The 12,438-nt window shown below is 43.8% G+C and overlaps 1 protein-coding gene across 5 annotated transcripts in view; it reads right to left on the reverse strand.

Annotated features, from left to right (window-relative positions):
• The window catches only part of GPR45 (G protein-coupled receptor 45), an 82,430-nt gene extending 70,052 nt beyond the window's left edge, over positions 1–12,378 (reverse strand). For 2 of the 5 annotated variants that reach the window (XR_011998056.1, XM_072743111.1), the window contains exons 1-3: positions 12,218–12,378; positions 11,595–12,023; positions 11,374–11,437 (exon numbers count right to left, since the gene is read on the reverse strand). The gene's annotated coding sequence lies outside the window, so the exon portion shown is untranslated. Of the gene's footprint in view, positions 1–11,373; positions 12,024–12,217 lie in introns of all 5 variants that reach the window. The other 3 variants (XR_011998055.1, XM_072743112.1, XM_072743114.1) reach the window with 3 other exon arrangements.
• Between the last annotated feature and the right edge of the window lie 60 nt (positions 12,379–12,438).

Consider the following 12,438-nt stretch of genomic DNA (forward strand, 5'->3'; position numbering starts at 1 on the left):
GCATATCTAGAATAAATCCTACTTAGTCATGATACATAATTCTTTTTTATATATAATTGAATTCTATTTGCTAATACCCTATAAAGGAATTCTGATCCTGTATTCATAGTGTTTCGTTTTCCTTTTTTGTACTATTGTTTTCTGGGTTTTTTTTTTTTAAGATTTTACTTCAGAGAGAGAGAGAGAGAGAGCAGAAGCAGGGAGAGGGGCAGAGAGAGAAGAAGCAGGCTCCCCACTGAGCAGGGAGCCAGATATAGGGCTTGATTCTAGGACCCTGAGATCATGACCTGAGCTGATGGCAGACACTTAATCCATTGAACCACCCAGGAGCCCCTGCTTTCTGATTTTGATACTGGAGTAATAATAAATTCATAAAAAGAACTGGGACATGTTCAGTTCTCCTCTGTTTTTTGGAAGACATTGGCCCCTAATCCTCTCTTTCTCTTTTTCTTTAGTCTATTTTCTCCATTATTCAGATTGGGGAATATCTATTTCCCTATCTTCAGGTTCAAGATTCTCTCCTCCCTTTTCCCCATTTTGCTATTAAGTGTGTCCACTGACATTTGTCTTTTATTTCTAATATTTTTTAGTTCTAGAATTTCCATTTCATTTAATAACTTCTATTTCATCATTGAGACTTTCTTCTTTTTCATTTGTGCCAAATGCATTCACAACTGCTCAGACCATTTTTATGATGACTGTTTTAAAATCCTTGTCCGGTAATTCTAAGATATGTATCATCTTAGTGTAAGTATCTGTTGCTTGATTTCTTTCACTCAACTTGAGATTTTTTTTTTATTCTTTATATTATGAGTGATTTTTTATTGAAGCCTAGACATTTTGAGTATGATGTTATGAGACTCTGGGATACCAGAGGCAAGAAGAAATTCAGGGAACTCACCACCATACCATTCTCAAGCTCTAAGATCCCTAGTGGATCTTCCTCCTTCTCTCCGCTTTTCAGTCTTCTGTTTGTTTTACACATTATGTCAGTGAGTTTTAAGATAAGGATAGTTAATTATACTCTCTTTCTAGAAGCTGAAATTTACTTTTAACTAAGCCATCTGTCTTCTTGTTTTAGGAGTCCATTTCTGATACTGGAAGAATATTTGAGGATTACACCTCTCAAAACTCCTTGAGTTAAAAGTATAGTCTTTTCCATGTTCCCTGCCTTTGTCCTGATCAGAAACTGTTCATTATCTCTTGCTTGAATTATTTAAATGGCTTCCTAATTAGTCCCTAAATTGACAATCTCTCCCTTTCTTGCAGTCTGCTGTTCTACAGATTGTGGGCAGTTCTATTTCCTTAGGCATAAATCACTGTGCTTCCTTTCTCTTCCTCCATGATCTAAGACAGCTCATCACTGGCTACTTAGTAAAATTCAATCCTTAGCTTGGGGTTCAAAGTCATCAATGTTATGGCTCATCTTCCTATTGACAGCCTTATCATCCTCTGCTGTTGCATGCAATTTGATGCTGCAACGCAAGGGCATCACTTCCAGATCCCACACACATGTTACGCAGTTTGATCCAGGGCCTGCACTCATACTTACCCTCTGCTTGGAATGTACCCCCTTACCCACTCAGGTCAGGGCCCATTGCCTCAAGGAAAACATTCTTGATCACCCAAGTCAGAACTGATACTTTTCCCTATCAACAACCATAGCTTCTTGCTCACATCTCTCTTTAAACATATTTCCAATCCATTTCATAGTTACAAGACATAATGTATAGTTTTTGCAGATTCTCTCCTTTTGTACAAAACCAGGCCTTCTTGGCTTAGTGGTCCCAGGAGGAGAGCAAGACCATCATTGGATGGCAAGACTGGAGCTGGCTTCATCTGGGGCAGGAGGTAAGTTAGTGAAACATTTGCTTACTTCTAGAAAATGTGCCAATTTTAGGAGATTCTGTTCTGTCTCAGGCTTCTCTGGAAGTCCAGGGAAGGAAACCTTAGAGATCTATCCACCATGCTTGGCATGAAGTCAGTTTTGGAGATGTTCTAGATCAAAGCTCCCTTGCCCTTCATTACCTCTACTTGTCATGTCTGTAATATGGACAGTTCACCCTTTGGGGTACTGATGCTTTCTCTGTTCAGAGTGTGGTGGCAGCAAAAGGAGCAAGTGAAAATAGGAGCTGCTTAAGTCTTAGCTCCGCTCCTTACTAGCTGTGTAAACTCTGGACATACTATTTAACTTTTTTGTACCTCACATTCCTCATCTGCAAAATGGGGATAATTATAGAATATACAGAGAATCACATAAAAATGCTTAGAACTCTGTTTGGCACTCCATAAACATTAGTAATGACCATTTTCAATGTTTTCCACCCCAGTACCCTGAAGAGTAGAATATTTGCAAGGCCTGGGATAGTATCCCAAAGTAGCCTCTATTTTCTTGAAAAATTTTGGGGCATTCTATTTCATGTTAAATTTTTGTCCAAGTTGTGCATTCTCCTCCATTAGTAGAGCTTCTTTGTTGAGTTTAATACTGAATATTTCTGGGGCACCTGGTGGCTCAGTGGGTTGAGCATCTGCCTTCGGTTCAGGTCGTAATCCTTGGGGTCCTGGGATTGAGTCCTGAATCAGGCTGCTCGCAGGGAGCCTGCTTCTTCCTCTGCCTATGTGTCTGCCTCTCTCTCTCTGTGTCTCTCATGAATAAATAAATAAAATCTTAAAAAAAAATCTGGATATTCCTTCTGCAAAAATATTTAAGAAGGTATACTCTAGAAAGATAATTCTATGTTATTCCCTTGGCACAGGGGGGAGTCTCTCAGTGGCACGCTCTTAAAAGTTGAGGTGCACAGTCCCAGCAGGCTTTGCTTGAGCCACAGACACAGAAGACTGAAGCCCAGATCAGCACCATAAAGTGCTCCTCACTGATGAGTTCTGTGTGAGGCCAATGCAGCCTCTATACTCTCCTTTACTGACCCTCCCTTACACTGAGATTTACCACCTCAGTCCTTCTTTCCTCATTTGAGAGAGCTGGCCCCTTGTTATATGTGTGAAATGTGAGCACAGAGATAAAAATCTTGGCTTGTATTTCCTGGACTATGATCATCAATAAAATAGGGCAGAAGAGAGCTATAATCTAATACACCATATTACTGTAATTAGAGCTCCATGCATAGAGCTCTCTCCCGCCCTCCCTCCAAAATAATGAAACCATTTTAAATAAATAGTGGTGACTTTATTCTCCATCATGTGGTGTTCAGTGATTGGGTAATTATGGTGACAGCATATAGCTAGTGGATGTTGAGTTCAGAATGCAAGAAAAAAGATTTGGGGGGAAAAACACACATAGGATAGAGCCATAGAATCGTAGCACTGTGGAACTGGCAGGCATACTGGCAATTATGTACCTTGCACCCCCACTCACAAAAGAAGTGAAAGAGACTGAGAGATTGCAAATGTGAGAAGCTTAGGCAGAGGTGGAATCAGACCTAAAACCCAGGCTCCTCTCTTTTATTTGATATTCTTTTCAACCCATGTGTTGTTTCTGGGAAACCTCCTAAGACAGAATATTCTAGAAAGCTTTCCACATGGCAAGTAGACTTTGTCCCCCACATCTGCTGAGAGAGAGAACAACATTTCTGTGACATAAGCTGTTGTCTGTCCCTTCATTGTCTGTGGACTCTGAAAAATCATGGCCACTGAATGTCACCAGCAACCTGCCCTGAATGTTTGAGACATTTTTTTTTGTTTTATCCATTTTGTTCCTTTGACATAGCAGAGAGAAAAAATTAGTGAGTGCACAAATTGAGATTTTGTTTAACTTACTTTTGATGAGGCTAATCGTTTATTTTCAGTTAGATTTTATTTCTGTTATTACATTGGGAACATCAGGTAAATGGTAAACTTTCCCATAAAAATGTTTACATTTCTTAGTCCTGCTCTACATGTAAGAAATTCAGGAAAAGTCAGTGCTTTTTGTAATGAAGGCACAGGAGTTTCCCAAGAAAATAAGCTAAAGGTCCTCATGGAATAAAAAGGCAATGGACTTCAGCCTGCAGATGTGTAACACAGGATTAGAATGGCACAAACATGCACTGTTTCTATCCCTGCTGTGTTGAACTTATGTTCAGTCAAGTCACTCGTATGACCCTCGCTCTCCTCTTCTCCTCCGTCCTGTACAAAATGAGAGACTGATGTAGCCATAGGGAAGGGCATGAGCTCATCCCTGCCATGAATTGCCACTGGCTCTGTCATTTGCTACTCAACCCCAGAAAAGCCACACCTAGGGCCTGGGGTAAGGCGTCTTCCTCCTTCCTACCGTCCTGTGACACGCATGCCCCACCACTGCTAGAAACTAAGCCCATCCTGGCTGAGGTGGACATAGAAACTCCTACTCTGCCTATGATGGGAACACACACCACCCCAGAAAGAGCAAAGCAGGTCACTGGTGGTCACTGGGCAGGAAGCAGCAATGCAGTTGGGAAACATTCTCTACAGAATTAAGATTCATGCCACTTCATCTACAGAGAGATACAGATGCCACTAAGAAGCAAATTTCTCAGGCAGCCCGGGTGGCTCGGTGGTTTAGCGCCTGCCTTCAGCCCAGGGCGTGATTCTGGAGACCCAGGATCATGTCCTACGACAGGCTCCCTGCATGGAGCCTGCTTCTCCCTCTCCCTGTGTCTCTGCCTCTCTCTCTCTCTCTCTCTCTCTCTCTCTGTCTCTCATGAATAAATAAAAATCTTTAAAAAAAAAAGAAGCAAATTTCTCATCAAAGATAATGTTCTCTATGTTCTTTCTTGCTCCAATTCCAACCCTCCCTGAACTCTGAAATGTAGCTAGGGCTCATATATTTTGATTAACAGAGTCATTCAGATGTCAAGGTGAGATTAGGAAGATGTCAAGATGGCTGCTGAGACCAAGAACATAAGCATGGGAAGGCTCCTCTTTGGGGGCACCTCTGCCTTCTCCTTAGGGCCATCAGTTGGTGTCACCAGCATGTGGCTCATATGGGAGGTAGGTGAACCCAGGTGACATACAATGTCCATATGTGTTTCCACAGTACTTTCCCAACACAAAGTGTTTTGTCAGCCAAAATTTTGTCAACTGTCCAGTGATAGGGCAAAGTGCCATTGTCTTCACTCACTTGTGAGGAAACTGAAGCCTAGGGAGGCTAGCACACATCAGGGAGGGCATAGAAAAGACAATTCTAATGTGTGCTAAATTTCTGAAGGCTATTCTGTTCCAGACACTTGACAGTACCTTACCTAAATGGTTTTCTTATCTGTAAAATGAATCTAAGAATGGCATCTCCCTCATATGATGTCTTAAAGATTAAATGAAATAATGTCGCAGAAATGTTTAGCATGATGCCTGATGCACAGGATGTCTTTGAATTAAGTGTTGGCAGGTCCCTACAATATCCTTAAGGGTGTCTGTTATAATCTCCACTTTGCGAGTCACAGTAAGGAAAATGACTCACTCAGCTAACCAGCATGTTAGGTGACCTGGTGAGGCCTCAGATTTGTATGACCCCAAAACCTTCCCACTCAGAGACCACAATTACTCCAGAGCTTGGGTAGCCTCTTGCCAAGTTCTATGCACTTTCGCAGACCTGTTCATCCAGATCTGAGACAGTCTCATACAGAAAGTGCTGTGACCTGGTTTGACAAGCAAACACAAAGCCTTCTGTCTCAGAAAATACATAACAATTTGTCATCATTCACACAGACATCTGAGCATCATGTTCCATGAAGACTTTGATGGCATCCACAAAGAGGCCCTCACCAGAGTCCCCAGAGGGGCTCAGCACTTCTGAAGTAGAGTTGAGTGTCTGAGGCCAATAATTAACATGCAAGTCACAAGACTATTCTCATTAGTATTCCTATGATTTCAAAAATTCTTTGTCTTTATTACATAATTTCAACTCAGTTCCTATTTTTTTTTTTTTTTATAAAATGTCAAGTAGATATAACAAAAAAAGAAAAAAAAAACCCTTCTTATAGCTATGGCTTCCCGCATGCAATAGACATTCCACAAACACTTGTACAATGTATGAATAAGCTGATTATGAATGAATGCATTTATTTTCTTTTTGTAAATTGGCTCAAAGAGCCAGTTTTATAGGGGTTGACCAAAAAGTATATTCCTGAGAGGCCACAAGTACCCAGTAATGCTTTGCCAAAAAGCCCACTGTCTACCTTTTAGATGCCTCTGACTCAAGGATGTTCCCCACAAATGTGGCGGGAGACACGTGGCTGTGCTGGAGCAGCTAGCATTTACACCTACTTTGTAAGCATTCAACCTGAGCTTGAGTAGGAGGCGCCCACACTCATCTGGGACCCACACCAGAGGCAGGGAACACACCTTCCTTTGATGTTATATCCATCAGATGCCATTTGCTGGGACTGGCCAGTTCTGAAACCATTCCCACCCACCTGATGATTCTTCAAAAGAATCAACATGTTAACAAGATCAAAGGCTGGCACCTCTGCGACCTGACACACGCTTTGCCAGGAGCTCCATTACTGAGAAGTTCTCAAGAGAAAAGAACTGCTCTCGTGGGAACACCTAAGTCAGAGTCTTGGCTCTGGGGTCTCAACAGAGAACACTTCTCCTCCCTCCTTATCTGTAAACGTGGCAATGGTGATGCCACTTAAGTGGAACCTGGTGCCCAAAAAACTTTGTGAAAGCACTTCGTAAACAACTAAGAGATAAGCTAGCCTATCTCCGAAGACCATTATCACCAACAGAGGGGCAGAAGAAAGCTCATTGTGTGCAACTGGATGGCCCTTGGCTTAGAAAGAAGAATAGCTCATGATGTTCTCAACAGCTAGTAACTTCAGATTGCTTTTATGCACCCCACTCTCAGATATATTGAGCTGGAGTTGCCCCAAAGTTAGTCATTTGTGTGCCTGCCACCTTCACATTTTTTTTTTTTTTTTGCCACAGACAGCTGAATCTCGCCTGTGTTATAATTTACCTAATATGTCTTTTCACATCAAATTTAGGTTAACTTTATTGCTGTACATTTATTTTCATCTCGTTTCAATCAATAAGTCACAGCTTTGACATGCTGGTGACACGTGCTTCTGTGCTGCATACCATATTTGGGGAGACACTGTATTAAGCAAAAAAAAAAAAAAAAATCATTGCACCACCTAATCCAGACAGGAGGAGGAAAGGGAGCCTGCCAAAATCTCGTGTGAGTTGGCACAAAGAATGACTTGGATTTCCTCAAAGATGAGCAAAAGAACAGTCCTAGCACACTGGAAAGCAACCTCAAACTATAATCTATTATCTATCCACATATAATAAGGATTATTTACATTACTATAGCACTTTACAATTTTAACAACACATTCATGATCATTTTACATGGGGTCCTGACCCCAAATCTGGCAGCAGGTAGCGTGGCTGATACCATCCTTTTGTACAAGGAACTCAACAGTGTTAGGGGGTTTGAATAAGATCATGTTAGAAATAAAGAGCAGCAACAATAATGCCTCTGTCTTCAGCTCATTTCACTGCACCCTCCTCAGGGGGGACAATATTTCTACAAGGACTGCTTTTCCCTCTTTCGGCAAGACAACTCTCTCATGTCACTTTTTATCAATCTACTCTTCCAAACTGTACATCCATTTGTCCATCCATCCATCGATCTATCCATTAATCCATCCATCTATCCACCCACCTATCCACTTACCCATCCATCCACTGCTCCATCCATTCATTGTTTTATCTGTCCTTCCAAACACATACCCCAATCTATCCATTCATCTACTTATCCATCCTCTGCCCGTCACCTACTTAGCCACTTCCCCATCCACCCACTTGATATTTGGGGACCTTCTTTGTGCTTGTTACTCACTATACAGAATACTGGAACTACCTACCAGCTTTTATTCTTATAAAATGAAAAGTATTCTTTGTGAACTGGAATGGCAATAAGAGTAGTATCTGCATCAATTTCTTCTGATTTGAAAATCTACCATAGATTTTCCCTGATGTTAGCAAAACATAGTAATATGCTCTACTTCTTCCTGTCAAGTGAAACAAAACACTTGGGAGTGCGATAACAAAAGAAGCAGGAAAAGACCTAGTTAATAAGAGTCCTCTCCTCCATAAGTACATTGGAAGTACAATAATTACGGTTATGTTGTTGGATCACTTCAGATGAAAAGGGCACACTTCCAATTACTTCACATGAGTATCAAGTCCAAATAATTAGAAATATGTCCCTGACAGAGTCTTGGAACTTTTTGGAAGAGCTAATTTAAGCATCTAGGTGTTTTCTCGGCTGCCATTCAGAGTCGAGACTCACTTATCTTCATGATTGCAGTCTGTTTTGGTATTTTAATTCCTCCATTTCAGAGTTGAGGACAGCAAACCAATGATCAATGATGCAGGTGGCCTAACATATTGAGAGCCCATAAAGGGATGTCTCAAAGCAGATAAAAATAGAGAACAGAATGAGACAAAATGGGAATCAATTATCAACTAGCATAAAAAAGAAAGAAAAAATTCAAACAGGCCAAAAATATAAATAAAACATTGGAAATTTCTAGATAAAAAATAAAACAAAACTTGAACCCTCCTATTAATTTTTTTTTTTTTTTTAGTTTACCCCAACAGGCTGTAACTTCAATGAAGTTGTTTTTGTCATCCTTTCCCATCAGTGATGACTCCCTTGTCAATGAACACGGTAGAGCAATGATTCTTGAACCTCAGTGTACATCAGAATTACCTGGAAGGCTGGTTAAAGCACAGATGCCTGGGACCCACTCTCAGAGTTTCAGATTTAGTAGGTCTGGGGTGGAACCCAAGAATGTGCTTTCTAAACCCCTGGGTAATGCTACTGCTGTGGTTAGTCTGGGGACCCCACTTTGAGAAGCACAACAGACCACCTCTAGTCCTCGTCTTCTTTTTCAGCTGTGTGTGACACTGGGCACCACTCCCCAGATCTCTGAATGCCACACATCTCTTGCTTTCCCAGCCATCTCTCTCCTCTTCTCCATTTTAGCACCCTAGTGTTCCTCGAGATGCTATGCTAGGCTTCTATCCTTTCCCTGAAATCTTCCCAAGCCACCTCGTCCACTCTGAAGCCTTTAGTTAACCATGTATACCTGGTAGCCTCCAGGCTGCAGCTCCAGCCTGATAAAATGTGAGCTTCATGGAGCACACATCCCAAGTGACTGGGGTGTGCCTGGCATATAGAATGTGCCCGATAAATACCCGTTACAACTTTCTAGTACATATTTCTACCTGAAAGTCCCACAAACTAACAGGGAACTGATATCAAATGTATTTGGAAAGAAATATGTCAGAGAAGGGCATTACACAAATTAGATTCATTCCCCGTATTTCCAATGGTACCATCATCCACCTATTCCGTAAGACCTAAGAAATCTGTAGGTCATTCCAGAACCCTTGCATGTCAAACACCAAGTTGTGCTGATTTCACTTCCTAAATCTCTTTCAGGTCCATCCACTTCCCCCCATTCCCATTGCCACATCAAGGCCACCCCAGCCTCCAACCTGGCCCCTCCTATATTCTCTGCACTACACAGTCAGCTGAGAGATCTGATCTCATTCTATGCACTAAATGCACTCAATCTCATTCTATGCACTAAAACCTAACCAGTGACTCTACCTGCCCTTAGAGCCCCACCCTCCCCAGGGCCTTAAACTTTCTGATTGGGACCCCATGGCCTCTCCAACTATATCTCACGTGCTTTTCCTCAGCTCTGGACCTCTGACCTCCCCAACTTATTTTTGTTCCTCATTCCATGTGCTCTCATTTCTGATCCATGGCTTGTGATATTCTTTCCACCTGGAATACTCTTTCCTTTTCTTCCTGTGACATGTTGTAGCCGACTGCCTTCTACCCATTTCTCAGTTCCCAACTCAAACATTTATATCCTTCAAAAAGCCTTCCTTTCCTCTCTCATAAAAACAAAACAAAACAAAACACTCCTTAAGACTGGGATATGGCTTGCTTTGAGTTTCTATGACCTTCTGTATCTACATATACAGTATCACCTCTGCTTGTTTAATTATCAGTCTCATTTGCTCTCCAGGGGAAGGCTCATGTCTACACAGTGTTGGGTCCAGGGCCTGGACTTGGTCATATCTGCTGAAGGAATAGGCCAACCAGATTCAACAGGGGAAACTTAAAAGAAATTATTTTTCTATGTTGAAAGCAGTCTGAGAAGCAGTATGTCTGGGATGGGCACAGGGGAGCACTCTAGAATGATGGAAGTATTTTGTATTTGGTTCTGGGTGGAGGCAATATGAGGGTGTACATAGATAAAAATTCATCAAGCTGTACACTGAAGAGTGGTGCATTTTACATATGTAAGTCATACTTCCATAAAAGAAATGAATTATTTTAAAATTTTGGTATAATTCATATGGGGATATAAAAGTGCATATGGGTTAAAACAATTCATGTGGGTTTCACACTAGAATTTAGTAACAACCCAAGGCACAGAAGTTCCTTAAGATGCTAATTATTTCCCAAAGATCCAGAACAAAAACATGCTGAAGCAATTCTTTAAGTCCCCCCCCCCTTTTTTTTTCAGAGGGAGGCAAGAGAATGGTGGGGAGGGGCAGAGGGAGAGGGGGAAAGAGAATCCCAAGGAGGCTCCACACCCAGGGTGGAGTAGACATGGGGCTTGATCCCACAATCCTGAGATCATGACCTGAGGGGAAATTGAGTAGGACACCTAACAGACTGACCTACCCTGGTGCCCCTTCTTTAGGTTTTTGTTCTTAAATAAATAGATAAGTAATTAATCTCTGAGGGATTTGAGATAATGATGTATACTTATGTTTTCAATGTTTGAGGTATCTTCACTCGGGCAATGACAACTGCGGCTCTCCTGGGTCCCCATTATTTTTAATATTATCACTTTTCTTTTTCTCCTAGTAGGAACAGGACACAGGACCATACCGCGTGGTGCATTACCCCGTTGAAAAGCAACACCGCCCTATCGACTGTTGCGATCATGTCAAGTGCTTTAGGATGTCTGGCTGTCTTTCTTAGACTAAAATGTAAAACATGGAGTGTTCAAGATTCATTTTCTAAGGAATAGGCAAAAATGCAGAGCATTTAGGCTCTTTTGTTCTGTAAGTTACTTTTGGTAAGAAGATCCCTGTGCTTTGTCATGCTGGGCTTCCTGGCAGCCCCTCTGGCCCGGCTGCTGTTAGCTCTGAGTGCTCAGCAGGCCTTTGGACCAGGTAAAGGCCAGTTCTGAAACAGCAATTAAAACATTCTTCAGCGAGGGTGACAAGCACCCAGGGGATGCACGTGCACCCAAAATAATGACATCTAAGGCCACAAACCATTGAAAGGGCACTTTTTACACTTGAGACCAAAGTCAGTGCCTTCAGCCCTCTCCGGTGATTCTTCTATAAACGTACCTGTTTTGCTTCTGTTTTTGGTAGTATTTTTGTCAAAGTTCCATTTTCCTTACGCCTCTCTTTGCTACCGGTATTGTGACATTCAAAATCAAAGGAGACAAAAATTTAAAATTCCTGATTAATTTAGTGACGATACTACTTTCTCACCATGATCATCATTATTCCCAAGTGAGAGAAGAAAAAAAAATTGTTTACTATCTATATAAAACCTTTTCCAGTACCAGACTAGAAGAACTGGAAGCTTGCCAGCCATCACAGGGACTGGGAGGGACGCAGCACCGCCGTGGTCCTTGCCTGGTGAACGCGGGGTGGCTACCTGCCCAAGCCACGGGGACCAGGGTCCCAGCCAGAGGGACTTCCTCCTAATAAGGAGCGCTCTGCCGCGGTTTCAAAGTATCACCCAGGAAAAGGAAATAATCCGGTGAAGTTGACGTTACCCGGGGCAATGAGAGGGGAGGGGGAGGTCCGGGTGCCGCGGGGACGGGCGGCGGGCAGGGATGGGGATGGCGATGGTGGTGACGGTGACGGTGGAGGCGGTGGTGGCGGGGATGGTGATGGTGATGGTGGTGGTGGTGGTGACGCTCGCCGGCTCCTCTCCCGTTTCTCCATCACTGCCTGGCCTCTCTGCCTCCTCTGTCCCCGCGTGGCCTCTGCCCGGAGAAACACAGCCGCCAGGATTTGCACCCAAGCCGCACGTCCTGGGGCGCAAGCCTGCGGCGCCGGGCTCCGGCCCCCGCGCCCCCCGCGCCCCCCGCGGCCGCCCCCGCCCCCGCCCGGCGCCCCCCGCCCCGCCGCCCCCCGCCCCCCGCGCCCCGCGCCCCGCGCCCCGGCCGCGGTCACTTACGCCAGCGCCGGGCCCCGCTGCCCCGCGGCCCCGAGACAAAGGCTGCGCGGCCGCTGCGCCGCCGGCGGCTCCTCCGGCCGCTGCCGGGGACCCGAGGAGCGAGGGGGAGGGGGAGGGGGAGGGGGAGAAAGGGGGAGGGGGAGGGGGCGGCGGGCAGGGGCCGCCCCGCTGCAGCGCCCGACCCCGCTCCTGCGCCCCGGGCCGGCCGCCCTCCTCGCCCG

This window comes from Vulpes vulpes, chromosome 16, assembly GCF_048418805.1.
Source record: "Vulpes vulpes isolate BD-2025 chromosome 16, VulVul3, whole genome shotgun sequence".
Classification (NCBI taxonomy): Eukaryota; Metazoa; Chordata; class Mammalia; order Carnivora; family Canidae; genus Vulpes; species Vulpes vulpes.